Raw genomic sequence first — 19,089 nt, 5'->3', positions numbered from 1 at the left:
AAACCAAAACACTTATAAAACCCTTTTTTCAGGAATACACCACGATTACAAGGTTAGTATAATACTTGTTTAGTAAACTTTTCACACCATATTCTCTGTGGGATTCGACCCCAACCTCGTTGGGTTACTACATTTGACATCATCCGTTTTACGCTATTAAAAGTGTAAATTTAAGCGTATCACGAGTCCATTAACTCATCTGCCTCCTTAATCTTGGCTTTGACTGCTCGAATCTCCTTTTCGAGATCTTGAATCTTCCGGCGCAGTGAGACCTCATTCTCTCATGACCTCGAGCTTGGGTGCGGTCTTATTGTTCATCTTCAGATTCTGAGAAAGTCGTTAGGTTTAGTACCGGTTGTTTTGTGTATTGTTTTTCTTTGGGTGAGAGGATGGTATTCGAGATCAATTAATCATTTAAACGAAACATATGGACGCAAATAAAGTCACACAAAGCAGTTTGTAAGATTATACAACGCGCGCTCTTAAGCATACTAATCGTTTGAAACATAAATGTACCATTTGAATCAAACCATTGCCCTATAATCAGTAATAATAATATTCTTCCCCGAAGGGGTACAAAAGATGAAGTAAAGACAGTGCCTAAAAATAAATCAGCAGAAATGTCCTCCAGTAGTGAATGATGAAGCCCGATCCTTATCATTCTTGGCTTTCTTTGCTTTTCGGAGGGTAGTCTGGATATAAAGATGGGCTGATGTCAAAGTTTCCTCCATAAAAAACCCTTTCTCTGTGAAGGTCAGTGGAGAGACATCATCTAACGTCTTCTTCATTCGGTCGTATAGCTCAACCAAACAATTATTAGTAAGCTCCAACTCATGTCTTAGACTTTCTATGACGGCTTTGACATGCTCAATTTTCTCCAAATACTTAGCATCTCGGTCATCAGCTCTCCTTTGAACCAAACAGGCTCGGATCTCGACTTGCAAATCTTTGTCTTAGACACAGCTATAAAAAATAGGCCTGGGAGGAAGTGTGCCTTGTAAGTCTACCCTCAACCAATCCTTATACTCCACGACACAACCAGGACGAAATATATCTTCCGCTAAGGTATCGGAACCCAAATCATGTGGTCTTTCCATTCCCGCACACAATCCAAACCTCTCGGTGGTCTATCAATGTCGTTGTTAATGATGAAATCTCCTATGCCTCCGATCTGTGGTATGACTTGGTGATACGCTCAAATTACACCTGTTAATGGCGTAAAACGGACGTTGTCAAATATAGTAACCCAAACAAGGTTGGGGTCGAATCCCACAGGGAAAATGGAGAGAAAAAGATACTAAGTATATGCGATACTCGTCTTTAAAGGCTTTAATCCTATTCCTAGCATCTTAAAAAGGAGATTTGGTTTGTATTCGCTACTTTAAAGTAATTGAAATTTATTTAGATTGGAAGAACCAAAGTTGCGTCACCGCAATGATTAGATGTTATGCTATGGGTGTCAATATGATATATTTCTAATGGGTCGTGATTATGCATGCACTTAATCTCTAATACACTCTCTAATATTTCCCAATAGTTAGAAAGTATTTCTTTTCATGATTTTCCCAAATGCAGAAAAGTTATAAATAAGGTTGATTAAATATGCCAAGTAGAACTCATCTTATTCCTAAGAGAGTTCATTAAACGAGGGTTAGCGCCCCGAGTCCTTGTTATATTATTTCAAATCACACCCTAGTTCATCTTTCCAAATAAACTAGGGTTGGTGCATGAACAAATGTTTGCAACCATTTATAGAACAATGAATAAGAGAAATAATAAAATACATCACATCCCATTATATATATATATATATATATACAGTGTTAGATACCCATTACATAACACCCATCATTTTGGTTCCACAACTCTGATTAAAGAGACTACTCACACATTTTGGTCTCAAAAGTGGTAAGCAATAAATGAGACATAAAGCTTACAAATGTAATAAAGACGGTGGAATATAGAATCTTGTGTCTTCACTAAACTCCAAGGGGAGAGTATTCAATGCTCACCAACCAATGGGACTTTTTAGTTGAGTATCAAAAAAACTTAATACAATAAATGACCTAAAATGTTCTTTAAATAGGCTCCAAAAACGCACAGAAAAAGCTGACAAAATTGCCCCCGATAGCAAGATCGACGGACCGTTGATCGTTCGACGATCCGCCGATTTCTTCGTCTTTTGTAACTTCAGCCCTGTGTGCCATTCGACGGTGCTGTCGACCAGTTCGACGCTTCGTCGAGTAATCCATCTTTTTCTCCTCTGTTGAGAGGTCCTGCTTGACGACACAAACGACGAACCGTCGATCTGTTCGACGCTTCGTCGATGCCTCCGTCCTTTGTCGTCTTCAACTTTGTCCTCTCTGGAAATTTATGCTTTTTGACGATTCAAAGGACGGTTCGTCGATTGATCGACGGACCGTCGATTCTCATTTCTGGCCAATTCTTCTGTTGTTCCTTGCTTTTTGCTTTTGGGCCACTGTTTTCCTAAAACACAACAAAAACATATTAAAGAGAACCAGACTTACTTGAAAACAGCCAAAATTCATAGTAAAAAGGCGTCTAATGTGCCACAAATCCGCGGCACATCAATACCCCCAACTTAAGATCTTTGCTTGTCCTCAAGCAAGTCAGACAAAACAACTACAAACTAACATTGCAACTATGCTAAAACTAAAGTAAAAGTGACTACAATGGTGTTTGCTCATTGCTACCGGCATGTGCGTTTTTAAATCAACTCCCTCTTTCATCATTTCCCAAACAAGGTTCTTTCAAAACAAGCTCATTAAAATTGATCCTGACGCTTCAATTGATGACATCATATTATTAGAAGCATTTATGAGTGTGAGTATTCACCATTTGCCCTCACTTAGCTTAGAAAATGTCCCACACACAGTTTGACAATAAGAATTGGGACAAGGATAGATGAGAATAGAAAGCACTCGCGCTCACAAAGAAGTTCATGATTAACCAGTGCAGATACCATATGCTTGCCTTTAATTTCAATGCCTACACTTTCGGATGGTTCAGTTGTGATCACTATAGGACTTGTTCTTGGGTTGTAATGTAGGCTCGGGGACGGGTAGGATACTCATTTGGGAATTAGTGACTCATCCTCCTTGACACTACAAAATATGACCTTTCTTCTCATGCCCTAATCTATTCATTCTTCAACTCATGATCAAGATGTGATTTTATCATTACTAGAATTTACGATCCTTTTATGAGACAATATTATTATTGCTACAAAACTATATATATACAACTGTATATACGTACCCATATGTACATGAAATGTATATATACATGAGACACACATTGTTTTTTTAATATATTTTTATCACAACTGATTCTTGACTATGCAACTCATTTTTTTATATTTTTATCACATCTGATTCTTGACTATGCAACTCGCACACCCCCACTTTAGGCTCTTGGCCTTTACTTCACGCATACACCACCCCCGGCTTAGGCGATTCGCCTCTTTTCTCTAGTAGTGTCAATGAGGAAATGGGTGCAAAGATGGAATGAAGTCATGAAATGGGGAAAAGGTTTGTTACAGCAAATCAAGAGAAAAAGTCAAAGGCGCAACATGGGAACTAGTGGTATTCATATAGAACAGGTTTTGGGCTTTTTAAGGCTGACGTGACAATTCAGAAGGAAAGTCTATGATCACTTCACAACCAACTATCCTAAGCAATATAGCACGACCTACCAGGCAAGTTCTGGATCCACAGATGCTAATAATGAACAGAAGAAGTTCTCACACTCACAATGGCATAAGGATTTGAACACTCAATTCATATACACTTTAATATCTATGATGTCACAAAAAGAACCATACATGTCAATTCGTTATAACCTGAGATACGCAATCACATTTTTGGAGGGGTCAAGATCAGCCCACAAAACACATCATATATCCAAAATCCATGCCATAAGTTCAAAATGCAACAACCATGAGAGTCACAATTACTTTAATCCATAAAATAACTAAAAATATCCATGAAATAAATATAAATACTGAAAATTACATCAGGTTGCCCCACCCCCAGCAAAAAGAAGATGCATGGTCCCCAATGCATCAAAAATCATACCATCACCCCATGGTGGTGGTGCCGACCCGAAATACTCTAATCCTGCTTTTGCTACTGGGGTATGCGATCATTGTTAAGGCTGCCAGTGGGCCGTCAATCTACCAAAGAATCGTCGAATAGATCGACGAAACGTCGAAGTATCCGTCGAACTGTTCGAAGTTGGGTCGATCGCACCGTCGATCGCGTATTGGCCACTGAAAATATCGATCATTCGACGATGAGAAAGACGCCCCGTCGATCAATTCGACGGGCCGTCGATCGCATCGTCGATCTCATTTCATCACCAAAATGCCACTGGAAATATTGATCATTCGACGGTGAGAAAGACGCCCCGTCGATTGATTCGACGGGTCGTCGAATCCATCGTCGATGTTGTGCTTGGCAAGTTCATTAGACAAGGCTCATTCGACGTTGAATAGGATGGTCTGTCGATTGAATCGACGGGACGTCGAACGGTTTTGGCAGGTTTAGACTACAGATCCTATATGTTTTTTGGTCGATGGGCCAATCGTCACGAATTGTGGGGTTACTCAGACTTCACCCCATGTTGGCTTGGGTTAGACTAGGGAAAACGCTGGGTGGGAAAAACAAACACGAAGGTCGTAATGCCCGCCAAGCCATTGCAAAACCCAATAGCCCTATTTGGCATTTCATCGAACAGTTGGTGGGCAAAATAACAACAACCTCATGACTGAAGCATATTTGTCGTAATGCCCTCCAACTTGGCTAAAAATCAAACACTCAACAACCACAGTCAATTGAACACACCACCCCCAGCAAAAAAAATTGAGCATACCAGGCGAAGATAACACAAGGCAACCAACATAAGGAAAGCAAACAAACATAAGCAGCAGAAACTCTAGGTTGCAAAAACAAACAATCACAATAGGAAAGGAATACAGTACGCTACATACCTTGAATATGAGTAATGCTAGAATGACAATTACTTTGAGAAAAAATTTCACAGACAAGGCGGGACAAAGAGAGGGGCAGGGGGGAAAAATGGTGGTGATGGATGGGGAAGAGAGAGAGGAGGGTGGGTAGGGTTGGCGAAGCAGTGAAGGGGAAAAAAGAGTGTTGGGAGTAAGGGAGAGAGAGAAATGGAGAAAGGAGACGTTACATATGAAAATGGGGAAGGCAACAGACATGGGTTTATAACCCACGTCCCTGAGTCGTCGGGTTAAAACGACGGAGGGAGAGGACAATCGACGAAGCGTCGATTAATCGACGTTCCGTCTTTTGGACACAACTCTCCGTGCCCCCTTTTTTTTTATATAAATAGCAGAAAAACGCCCGTCGATCTGACCGTCGATCGGATCGACGGAGAGTCAAACCTGGCGTCGATTTCCCGTAATTTCCAGTGACCAATGGTGCCTTTAATCCACTCGACGGTGCATTCGACGTTTCGTCGATTGGATCGACGGACCGTCGAATGTGTCGTGCAACTGCTGCCCTAGCAATTTTCTGGGTTTCAACACTTAGGTTCTGCAACATATCAACAAACATATAAAACAACACAACAACAAAAATTAACGGAATGAAAGAAAAAAAAATTATTGCAACAAATGCACATGGGTTGCCTCCCAAGAAGCGCACAATTGTCGCGGCACGACGTGCTACCACTTTGGATGCTAAGGTCCGGTGCCATGTTTTAACCGGTGAGTATCGACAATCCTGTCACCATCAACCATCCAATGGTAGTGCTTCACTCGATGGCCATTGACTCTGAAAGTACGCGTCCCGTCATCAGACTTTAACTCCATTGACCTATTGGGTGCACACTCACCAAAGTGAAAGGGCCGGACCACTTAGATTTCAACTTGCCCGGAAAGAGTTTCAACCTTGAATTAAACAGCAACACCGAATCACCCGGTTGAAAATCTCGCTTCAGAAGTTTGACATCATGATAGTGTTTCATCCTTTCTTTGTACAACTTAGCACTCTCATAGGCATGATGCGGAAACTCATCCATTTCATTCATTTGAAACAACCGCAGCTTGGTTGCTTCGTCCCAATTCATGTTCAATTTTTTTAATGCCCACAAAGCCTTGTGTTCGAGTTCAACAGGTAAATGACAAGCTTTTCCGAACAACAACCAGTAAGGAAAAGTACCTATGGGTGTCTTGAACGCTGTTCTGTAAGCCCAAAGTGCGTCATCAAGCTTGGATGACCAATCAGTTCGGTTTGCATTAACCGTCTTTGCTAAAATGCTCTTGATCTCACGATTTGAGACTTCGACTTACCCACTCGTTTGGGGGTGGTAAGGAGTTTCCACCATGTGCTGCACTCCATACTTCTCCAAGAGATTAGCGAATTGCTTGTTGCAAAAGTGAGTGCCACCATCACTAATGATTGCCCGTGGAGTGCCAAACCTTGTGAATATGTTTCTTTTGAGAAATTTGGTGACACTCTTGCCATCATTGTTGGGCAATGCTACAGCTTCAACCCACTTGGACACATAATCAACCGCGACAAGGATGTATCGCATACCACGAGAACTTATAAAGGGGCCTATAAAGTCGATGCCCCATACATACAGTTCAACCTCCATGACAAAATTCATTGGCATCTCGTGCTTCCTCCCAATTGATCCTTAGCGCTGACATTGGTCACAAGATTTCACCATCAAATTTGCATCATGATAAATGGTGGGCCAATAATAGCCACACTCAAGCACCTTAGCTGTTGTGCGGTTTCCACTGTGGTGCCCTCCTACGGGAGAGTCATGGCAAGCTTTCAAAATTTCCATGGCTTCAGATTCTGCCACACATTGCCGAATGATGTTGTCGGCACAAGTGCGGAATAAATAGGCTCATCCCAATAGTATTGACTACTATCTCTAAGGAATTTCTTCTTTTGATAAGCTTTGATATCGTCGGGGATAAGACCTGTCACCAAGAAGTTGGCGATATCTGCGTACCAAGGAGCAACATCACAAGTTACAGCCAAGAGCCTTTCATTCGGGAAAACATCTTTTAACTCAAGATTTCCACTTGGTCTCCCAGCTTCCTCAAGTCTAGATAGATGATCCGCAACTTGGTTTTCACAACCTCTTCGATCTTTGACCTCAAAGTCAAACTCTTGCAACAACAAGACCCAACGAATCAACCTTGGTTTTGCATCTTTCTTCGTCATCAAGTATCTCAAAGCCGCATGATCCGTATGAACAACCACCTTGGATCCAAGTAGATAGGCCCGGAACTTCTCAAACGCATAGACAATGGCTGGAAGCTCTTGCTCGGTGACAGTGTAATTCATTTGAGCTCCATTGAGGGTCTTGCTAGCATAATAAATGGGGTGCATGATTTTGTTGTGCCTTTTCCCAAGTACCGCACCAATAGCAAAGCCGCTTGCATCACACATGAGTTCAAATGGCATTGACCAATCCGGAGATACAATAATTGGAGTAGAGGTGAGCATTTCCTTCAACTCATTAAATGCCTTAAGGCATTTCTCATCAAATGCAAACTTAACTTCTTTTTCTAGAAGCTTACACATCGGGCTGGCGATCTTGGAGAAATCTTTGATGAATCGCCGATAGAAACCGGTATGTCCCAAGAAACTGCGAACCCCCTTTACAGAGATTGGTGGAGGGAGCTTGGCTATTACATCAACTTTGGCTCGATCTACCTCAATGCCCTTCTCAGAAATCTTATGGCCTAGGACAATCCCTTCCGTCACCATGAAATGACATTTCTCCCAATTAAGTACAAGGTTGGTTTCTTCACACCGCTTCAATACCCTACCGAGATTGGCAAGACATTCATCAAAGGAGTCACCAACAACAGTAAAATCGTCCATGAAGACTTCCAAGAAATCTTCCACCATATCTTAGAAAATAGACATCATACACCGTTGGAAAGTAGTTGGGGCATTGCATAAGCCGAAAGGCATGCGGCTGAAAGCAAAAGTGCCATAAGGACAGGTGAAGGTGGTCTTCTCTTGGTCCTCTAATGCAATGTTGATTTGGTTGTACCCCGAGTACCCATCCAAAAAGCAATAATAAGCTCTTCCAGCTAGCCGATCAAGCATTTGATCAATAAAAGGCATAGGGAAGCGGTTTTTACAAATTACGGTGTTCAGCTTCCGGTCGTCCATACACACTCTCCATCCGGTGACTGTCCTTGTAGGGATCAGCTCACTCTTGGAGTTAGGGACAACAGTGATGCCCCCCTTTTTTGGCACACATTGCACCGGACTAACCCACGGACTGTTTGCAATTGGGTACACAACACCCGCATCCAACCACTTGATTATATCTTTCTTCACCACTTCTTGCATAGGAGGGTTTAGCCTCCTTTGATGCTCGACACTTGATGAACTATCCTCCTCAAGCTCGATTCGATGTTCACAAATACCGGAGGGAATTCCCCTAATATCTGCAATAGTCCACCCGATAGCTCTTCGATACTCCCGCAACACTTCAAGCACCTTTTGAGTTTGGGCCTTACTTAACAAAGATGAGAGAATAACCAGTAAAGTATTATCTGGGCCAAGAAAAGCATACTTCAAATGAGAGGGTAGTAGCTTGAGCTCAAGTTTTGGAGGCTCAATAATCGAAGGCTTAGCCGGAGGAGTGGTTCTTTTATCAAGATCAAGAGACAGTTTCTTCGGCTCATAAGAGTATGAACCCCGGCCAATGAGAGAATTAACTGTTTCAATATACCCCTGCATTTCATCCGCCTCGAAGTTCACCAGGATAGTTGAAAGTGTCTCATCAAAATGCTCTTCTTCTAACTGATGCTCCACCGCTTCGTCTATCTCATCGAATGAATCAATGACTGAAATGCTCTCATAAGCACTAGGAAACTTTAACCCCTTGCTAGCTTGGAAGGTTACTTCTTCATTATTGACTCGGAATTTTATTTCATTCTTTTCCGAGTCCATTAGGGCTCTCCCGGTGGCAAGAAATGGCCTTCCCAAAATAATTGGGACTTCTTGGCATCCTCCGTTATTTTCATCAATCTTTGTGGAAACGGGGGAGGAGACTTATACGTTTGAGTCAAGGGTTTAATTGCCCCCGTGACCTTGCTCTTTAGAAAGCTCTCTCCGGTGGCTTTTTCAACACTTGGCTCCTCGTCACCCTTTTGAACACTAGGGTGCACTTCCTTCTCTCTCTCATCAACAATAGGCACTTCAATTGGTGCCTCTTTTTCTTCTTCAACCTCTTCTTCAATAATCTTATCAATAATCGGCTTGACAATGATTGGTTCGACCACTTTCTAATTTACCGCATCAAAGACCTTTCCTCTTCTAGTGGAAATAGCTTTGCATGAGGCAATGTGATCGCCTCCACTACCCCTTGGGTTCGGAACTGTGTCGCTAGGAAGGCCCCCTCTTTGCGGTGGATGATGCTCACGAGAAAGATCTCTCATTTGTGACTCAAGGTTATGAATCGAAGCGGTGTGAGAGCGTACCACTTCGGTCAAATTTTCCATCTTCTTGTCACTCTTTTGCTGGTTGTCCAATATCTTTTCAAGCATAGATTCCATCCGAGAGGTCCCTTGGTCATTGGAAGGACTTTCTCGCCAATTTTGAGAGTTAGATGTACGACCCTTTGGTGGAACATAGGCATTGGAATTCCGATTACCATAATTGTTATTGTTGTAATCCCTCATGTCCGAACCACCATACTCATTTCGACCATATTGATTGCTTTGTTGTTGGGGTCTTCATGGCTTTTGATAACCCCCTTGAGCATGATCGATATAATTTGCATCCTCACGTTGTGGTTGCCCCTCTAGATAAGCTTCCTCCGAGACTTGGTACATTCCGGGTGTATGAGGTGGCATTTCTTCGACACCATTCACACTTTTAGCTTCTTTGTCCGTAAGCCTCTTCGATAACAAATCCACGGTGGTTTGTAATTGAGCGAAAGCATGATCTCGCTCGTGATTTTCTTTGGCCACCGCGGAAGCAGAGGGACAATCATATGACAGGACTTCACTATCACTCGAGTGCCAAGCTTGATTATGAGTGGTGAGCTTATCCAGCAAACAGGTGTTAACTATAAATGATTTGTCCATAAAGCATCCTCCTGCGGCTGTATTAACGGCAATCTGGTTAATTGTATCCAAACCCTTATAGAATTTCTCCGTAAGGATAGCATCCGGAAATCCATGAGTTGGAGATTGAGCTAGATAATACTTGAAACGCTCCCACGCTGAATATAATTGTTCCCCCGGAAGTTGCTTGAACTCAAATATCTTGTCTCTAAGCTCAGCCTTTTTGCTTGGCGGGAACCATTTCTTTAAAAATGTATTTACTAACTCATTCCAAGTATGAATAGAATTGCTTGGAAGCTTTTCATACCATTCCCTGGCTTGACCAGCCAAGGAATATTTAAAGACCCTTAACCGAAGTGCATCGGCAGAAACAGCTCCTTGAGATTGTTGAGCACATACATGCAACAAATTCTTCAAATGTCGCAGTGGACAATCCTCCGAAGAGTTTCGGAAATAACCTTCAAGTTTCAGCAATTGATAGATAGAACTATCAATCTCGAAGGTAGCATTCCAGTTCTAGGAGGAACCATAGCAGAAGCATAATCTGCTTCAGTTATGAATTCCGCAAATATATTTTCATCATCCTCCTCTTCTGGAGCAGGTGGGTTCACTTGGAGTCCATCTTGGCGATTCGGTCTTCCAGCCATGTTCACCTAGTTCACCACAACAGCAAACGAGGTGTGATGGAATAGAAAAAGTTTTAAAGAAGAGTTCACAACAATAAGTAATTTCTAAACCGTATTCCCCGGCAACGGCGCCAAAATTTGATACGCTCAAATTACACCTGTTAATGGCGTAAAACGGACGTTTTCAAATATAGTAACCCAAACAAGGTTGGGGTCGAATCCCACAGGGAATATGGAGAGAAAAAGATATTAATTACATGTGATACTCGTCTTTAAAGGCTTTAATCCTATTCCTAGCATCTTAAAAAGGAGATTTGGTTTGTATTCGCTACTTTAAAGTAATTGAAATTTATTTAGATTGGAAGAACCAAAGTTGTGTCACCGCAATGATTAGATGTTATGCTATGGGTGTCAATATGATATATTTCTAATGGGTCGCGATTATGCATGCACTTAATCTCTAATACACTCTCTAATATTTCCCAATAGTTAGAAAGTATTTCTTTTCATGATTTTCCCAAATGCAGAAAAGTTATAAATAAGGTTGATTAAATATGTCAAGTAGAACTCATCTTATTCCTAAGCGAGTTCATTAAACGAGGGTTAGCGCCCCGAGTCCTTGTTATATTATTTCAAATCACACCGTAGTTCATCTTTCCAAATAAACTAGGGTTGGTGCATGAACAAATGTTTGCAACCATTTGTAGAACAATGAATAAGAGAAATAATAAAATACATCACATCCCACTATATATATATACAGTGTTAGATACCCATTACATAACACCCATCATTTTGGTTCCACAACTCTTATTAAAGAGACTACTCACACATTTTGATCTCAAAAGTGGTAAGCAATAAATGAGACATAAAGCTTACAAATGTAATAAAGATAGTGGAATATAGAGTCTCGTGTCTTCACTAAACTCCAAGGAGAGAGTATTCAATGCTCACCAACCAATGGGACTTTTTAGTTGAGTATCAAAAAAACTGAATACAATAAATGACCTAAAATGTTCTTTAAATAGGCTCCAAAAACGCACAGAAAAAGCTGACAAAATTGCCCCCGATAGCAAGATCGCCGGACCGTCGATCGTTCGACGATCCGTCGATTTCTTCGTCTTTTGTAACTTCAGCCCTGTGTGCCATTCGACGGTGCCGTCGACCAGTTCGACGTTTCGTCGAGTAATCCGTCTTTTTCTCCTCTGTTGAGAGGTCCTGCTTGATGACACAAACGACGAACCGTCGATCTGTTCGACGCTTCGTCGATGCCTCCGTCCTTTGTCGTCTTCAACTTTGTCCTCTCTGGAAATTTATGCTTTTTGACGATTCAAAGGACGGTTCGTCGATTGATCGACGGACCGTCGATTCTCATTTCTGGCCAATTCTTCTGTTGTTCCCTGCTTTTTGCTTTTGGGCCACTGTTTTCCTAAAACACAACAAAAACATATTAAAGAGAACCAAACTTACTTGAAAACAGCCAAAATTCATAGTAAAAAGGCATCGAATGTGCCACAAATCCGCGGCACATCACTTGGATTCTCCCAAATTGTCTCAAGACCCTGGCAGGTGCATAAGGGTGAATCCCTCATATTCCCATAAGTGGCAAGAATGGGCACTTTCTTCCTTTGACCACAACCTCAGTGGACATGAAGTCATGGAACATCCATTGAATGCTCTCTTCTTTCAGTCTGGAGAAATGAATGTCCAACTTTTCCTGTTTTGTTCTCTAAAGTTTGGACAGAAATTCCAAAGACTGTCCCTTTCAGCCGACTTACTTAAGTGCTTTTCTCCCCTAACCTTGACCATAGGCTTGAGGATCCACCATTGTAGGAGTAAATTACAACCTTGGAAGTATTTGTAATGATACTGGCAGAGACTCAGGGCTCGGTACAAATGAGCTAATATGATTGGGGTTATGTCAAAGTATTTGGTTTCTTCTTTTTGGTTTATGTCGTAAACGATTACTGAAATGGCTCGGGTATCTATAGCTAAGGACCAATCCTTGGGAAATACCATGGTTCCCAGAAAGCAGATGGCGAGAGCCAAAAGTTTGTTTGTCGTCCATTCGGCATAAGTCTTTAATTCTTCGGGATGCTCCACAAATCCATCCGGGCTTCCAAACCTTTTGTACAACTCTCTAAAGGTTATGGTAGGGCCATGGGTGTAATTGGCGTAGTTTAAAGAAAGCATCCTACAAATTTGGAAGTAGGTGGGTTTTTCCGGGATCAAAGCATTTTAATCGGGTTTCTTTCTTCTTTTCAACCCCCAGCCTACGTTAGTTAGTACATCCCTAAACTCCTCCAGAGTTGGTGTCATTTCGATGTCGTCCCCAAATCTGAAAACCATCCTATCTTTGTTCGAAAATCCGGTAATTACTTATATCAGTTCCTTGCAGCTGGTCATAGTCATGATGGATGTCAAGTTCCCTAAATGACATGAAATTCCACTTTTTTCTTCCGGGGACATTTGGCCCCACCAAATCCGCAGCAACTCAGGTTTAGTTAGGACCATATCAAAACTCAAATTGATCGACATCTACAAAATAAAAGTCAAGGTTAATTCCCACCCCCCTCCCACTAGGCAATGGTTTCATTCATAGGCATATTTAAACGTTTCCAAATAGCACATAATATGATATGCGGTGTTTTTCGGGTTATAGACCGTAATTGAAACGGGGTAGTCTCCCTATCGGGTTTGGATACGTCTAAAAACCACCCGGTCTACTTCTCATTTCGATTTGGCTTAGCTCTAACCTAAGCTTATGCGAGAGTGGGTTTTTTGAATTGACTTTGGACCCAAGAGAACTAGTCGGGGTGAACCGTTGTCTGCCGTTGGGTGACCGCACAACAACTTAACGTTTCACGTTTTCCAAAAAAGGGGTTTTTCAGGTTTTTTTAGTGAAAGCTAGAACACGATTCCGCGTGTCTCCTTTGAAACCATGCTTTTTGCTAGGAGTGGCGGAGTTTATGATATGAAATGAATGACAGTTTATAATTGCGGAATTTAAACACATAAACAAATAAGCACAGTTAAAATCACATTATATTGAAACCCTTATGGTTAGAACCTAGGAAATCCCCAGCAGAGTCGCCATCCGTTACGGTTCGCTTTTACGTGGGTAAGGCATAAAAGCTACTACGAGGTTGTTGGTGCTCTAATTGGATTTTAGTATTTTTAAAGTCGTCACCTAATTTATTATGAATAACTAGGGAAACATGATTTAAAAGATTTTTCTAAAAATAAGTAAAAAAAATTCTGAACCAAAGTTCGAGGTAAGGGTTCTGATAATTCCCTAGGGAAGGTTTTACGCACCTTAGTATTAAAGAACCGTAGAATACGGTTGACTTACGAGCTTCAATGTGTGATTAATGTACTTCCTTGTTTAAAAGTGTTTAATTTTCCGCAAAAATGTCATTTCATATCATGATTTCAAGAAACAATTCAACAAAAATTCTCTTTATAAAAAGGGATTTTTGGTTTTAAAAATCCACATAAGTATTCAACTCGCTTTATTGCCGGACTAAAACACATCCAAAATTTCTCCCGAATAGAGTCACTACTATTCTAGTCCTAATAAAATGGATTTAGTTCTTATCAGTTTTATATATAAGAAAATATGAAGTACTTAGTTTGTATTTTATAAATATGTTTTATGAAAACAAAATCAGTTGGGTTTATTTTTTTTTAATTCATTGAAGCCATAGGTCAGTAATATTAGAAGTCCAAATCCCTTTATCCTCATATTTAGTTCAAAATATTTTCAGTCCAATAAATCTTTGGGCCCAAAATGTTTGAGCTTAACAAAAATGTTCCATTTCCTCCTGTTTTACCAATCTTCAAATTCCCAATTTTTCGAGGCATTTTTCAGATTGTGCTTATTATCAAAATTTCAAAGCCCATTTTGCCATCAAAGATAAACCGCATTTCTTCCACTTTCCAACCCAATTCATTTCTATTTTTTTTATACAAGATTCGCAAATAATTCAAGCTAATGGGCTGAAGGCCCAAAATTATTTTACCTTCTATTAAAAATGAATTCTTCCCAAAAATTTTCATTGCCAAAAGTCCAAAAACTTGCCAATTAACCATTTTGAGAAAGGCATAATTTACTCCATCCAAAATATGTGTTTGATTATTAAACTTTAACAAAATCAGATTTAAATGCCAATTTTTTCAGTTGTGCGAAAAATCAAAATTAAACGAGTTTGAAAAAAAGTTTTGAGCGACTTCCTAAAATACTAAGCATTTGATTTCCTAAGTCTACACATGTATAGGGGGTTCACTATTTCACATGTTTGATATACAACATATACATATCAAATAAAGTAAAGAGAGGGAGGAATATATTTCTTTTAAAACTGATGGGCCTACCCAAGCCCATCAGTGTCATTTTCACCCATTGGCTGGGCCTTCAAAACATAATAGCTTCCTTTTCCCATTTATTCCCAGATGGACTCGGTCAAGAGAAGGCATTGAGTTTATGAAGTAGGAATCCCCCCAAAGAAATGGTAATTCATGCAAGCAAAGAGAGGGGAGACATAGATTAGAAAGTATCTAAACAGACTGAACTTAACGAAGAAATATTTGATATAGCACACGAAGTCACCCAAATATATACCACACTTAAATAGGAAACTTGACTAAAAATACACACACTCATGTGGACTGGGACAACAAAGAAACAGGTCCAGAATTACAAAGTTGTGGGCTTAATGTACTGAAGCCCATACAAATTGTAAATACACAGTAACAGGCCCAAATACAAGAATAGAATGAAGCAAATATAAAATTATTTGCCTAACACATACACTGCCATACAAATAAAATATACACATTTCTCCATTAATATACCATGGATATGCACACCCCCATGGAGATGCTAAAGTAGCACAAAAAGGAAAACTTTCACTCTCTTACTCCTGATGCCACACAAGATCCAAGGGGTTTCTAGGAACCCCAGGCATGGTAGACATCAGGGAGAGCTTAAGCTTAATCGCCAAGTGCTAATTTGCCACTCCATTTATGAGCTGAACTCATGGTATGTAAGAAAAGGAGTGTTTGTATACAAGTTATAAAAATTAAAATGAAACTAGTTATAACTAACTACCCCCAACAGTGCACAATCACATAATTAAACTGGCTAATAACGCCGAAAGGTCTGGCCCATACTCAAATGGCCCACTGAATCTTTGAAAGAGATGAAGGAAAAATGAAAGCCCAAATTTCAGTCATAAAAAGAGAGTAGCAAAAGTGAGCAAATAAAGTTCAATACATTAAGACCAACAAAACCAGGCCCAACTGTACATTGATTGAGACAAAAGCAAAACCTTAATTCATACCCCATTTATATCAAATATACAGGTCCTAGTACACTAGAGGCACACCAAGTTGTGCATGTCTTGTTTATTAGGCATATCCCTAATTCAAAGTTACAAGTGCAAATGACACATAGCAGAAAATGGTAAGAGTTCAGGGTGGTCACTTAATTTCCACATGACAAAACAACAGTCATCCAACATCCCTCATAAGAAAGGAAAGTCTACACTTTTACTTATAGCTATTGTTTTAGGCAGATGAACCTCTTTTAATATGTCACAGTTTTTATTTCCCTGGAGCATAACTTAAAGTCAACAAGGCATACCTTACCCCTTACCATGAATTGAATAATGGCTTTTTCTTTTAAAAAAAAAACAAGGATAATTTATACTTAGTTTAAACATGCCAACAGTCCACAAAGAAAACATGACTAAATAATTGTTTGAGATTCATGTACAGAACTTGTTCACCTTAATAGGTTCCAAACAGCCAGACTTGGTGACCAAATAATATCACATGAGACTCACAGGCAGTTCAGACCCTTAGACTTGTATAAAAAAATTGAAACCAACTTCTTATGAACTCAAATGATCAGGCAGTTTATGAGGACCAATTTAAAACCTTCAAAGGACCATGTTTTCTTATCTTTAAAATCATACAAAGGTATAACCAACCAAGAGGATAAAGTGGTGAAAAGTGCACCTTTCTAACAGTGTTTCACAAGACTCAAGTTTTAGCAAGGATATGAGAATTGGACAACACATAGGACTGAAGCAGACAAGTTATAACACACTTCTTACCATACTTAAAGAAAAGGGAAAGACCGAAGAACAGAAATACCAACAAGTTTGAGAGGGTATTATGCAAAACAACTAAGCTGCCCATGTTCATAGACAGATTATCCAAATTAATCCTGCATAGAGTAGACTTAGCATAACATGATCAACTTAATTACACCTCACAAAAGGCACCTCTAACTGGGCAAACTGAGCTAGGCTATTTATATAAGACAACATCAAACAGTTTAAGCCAACACATAAGCAAATTCAATCAAGACAGGTTAGAGTAGTTTTCCTACAACTAATGTGCTTAGCAAAGCTAAGATAAGTTAACTTATGTGAAGATGTTTAGTTAAGAAACACATTCGCATCCCATATTTTAGCAACTTGTTCAAAAACACACTTATCTCTTCCCCTTTTCTCTTTAAAAGACATAACTTAAGTAAAATCTAGGCATATTAATCAGAGTCAAAGCACAACGCCATATGACATAAACTCTCACTTTTCAAGATGAAACAAACAGCTAAATGTGGAAACTATGGATGTTGCACAACAATAATCAGTTAATTTACTAAACAGAGCCATATCTAATCAACAATTCATCATAACTACCGAGTACATCCCCAAATCTCACAGACACAACTCACAGAATGCTCCTACACAGATTCTGTCAGAATCAAACTATGCGGGCCAAACACAAATCCATACTAACACTATCATGTTGAATTAAACCAGGAAAACTGAACCAGAGAAGCTAGCCATTATTGCAAGTTAGTCAAATAGGACCAATTATTCAGTCTTGGTCTATAACAAGCCATGGTGTCAAAACAAGTAAATAGCCAATTCAGACTCTATTATGATCAGTAAACTATTACTGGGTTCTTTCCTCATAGACTTAACCAAAGTAAGTAACATCTGTTAGGATTTGAATCCCAAATCCGACCTTTGTAAGCAGGTTCCCAGGAAAGATTGGAGGGTCACAGCTGGACCACTTAAATACCAACCTCCTTAGACAGAACCTACTTACGCCGTGATGTAAGCGAAGAATAAATAGCACACACAGATTTATAGTGGTTCACCCTCAATGTGAGAGCTACGTCCACGTTGCTGCTGCAGATCTTATTAAAGAAGAAATATTACAAGTGTTTACAACACTCAACCTCACAACCCCAATCCCAATTACACTCAAGAATTTTACCACAGAAAATTCTCTCAAAGACCTTCTCTTACTTAGGCCTTTCACTAAGAGTATTTCTCTTAGATTTCTCTCTCTCTTTGGGATGTGTTTAGCAAATGATCTTGATGATATCTTACAAATGAACCATAAGCTACCTATTTATAGGAATGAATTTCCTATGATGAGGTAAACGCTTACATCACAACTATTATGAGGTAAGCGCTTACATCACGACTATGTGAACAAAAGAATTGACTTGTTTGGCCAATTCCACACCTAACAAATCTCCCACTTGAAGACTAATTTTAATTTGTCTTCACACTTTGATCGATGCAGCAGCTCTTTCCTACTTTCATACTTCGTGCAGGCCAACTGAAGTTGAGCATAGCTTCAGTTTTTCTATCGTCACTGCCTTTGTCAGCATGTCTGCTGGATTCTGACTCCCTGCGATCTTCTCAAGCACTAGCGCTCCATCTTCCAAAGTTGATCTAATGAAATGGTACCGGAGTTGTATGTGCTTCGTTCGAGCATGGTAAACCGGGTTCTTTGCCAAATGAATGGCGCTTTGGCTATCACAATATAGCACACTTCCCTCGTGGTCCTGATCCAATTCCCGCAGAAAAGATTGTAGCCACATCATTTCCTTTGTGGCCTCCGTCACAGCAACGTACTCAGCCTCACAACTAGAGAGAGCTACTATCTTTTGCAACTTGGAAACCCAAGAGATTGCAGTACCTCCGAATGTGTAAACATACCCGGATGTGCTCTTTCTGCTATCAATATCACCACCGTTGTCAGCATCAACATACCCTTGCAATCCTGTTTTTGATTTTCGGAAATACAGAGCAGAACTCGAGCTGCCTTTCAGATATCTGAATATCCACTTCACAGCCTCCCAGTGTTGCTTTCCCGGATTGCTCATAAATCGGCTGACAACTCTCACTGCATGTGCAATGTCTGGCCTTGTACATATCATTGCATACATAAGACTACCGATTGCAGATGCATAAGGTATCTTTTCCATCTGCTTCTTCTCATCCTCGGTTGTCGGCGACTGATCCTTTGACAACCGAAAGTGTCCAGCCA

The 19,089-nt window shown here is 40.2% G+C and overlaps 1 non-coding gene across 1 annotated transcript; it reads left to right on the top strand.

Moving 5' to 3' along the window:
• The first annotated feature begins 10,211 nt into the window (after positions 1–10,211).
• LOC132634436 (small nucleolar RNA R71) lies at positions 10,212–10,318 on the top strand. Its single transcript, XR_009580160.1, has one exon. It is a non-coding gene; the product is annotated as a small nucleolar RNA R71 (small nucleolar RNA).
• The last annotated feature ends 8,771 nt before the right edge of the window (positions 10,319–19,089 follow it).

This window comes from Lycium barbarum, chromosome 3 (genome assembly GCF_019175385.1).
Source record: "Lycium barbarum isolate Lr01 chromosome 3, ASM1917538v2, whole genome shotgun sequence".
NCBI classification, from domain to species: domain Eukaryota; kingdom Viridiplantae; phylum Streptophyta; class Magnoliopsida; order Solanales; family Solanaceae; genus Lycium; species Lycium barbarum.
This window is presented reverse-complemented; position numbering and strand designations above follow the sequence as displayed.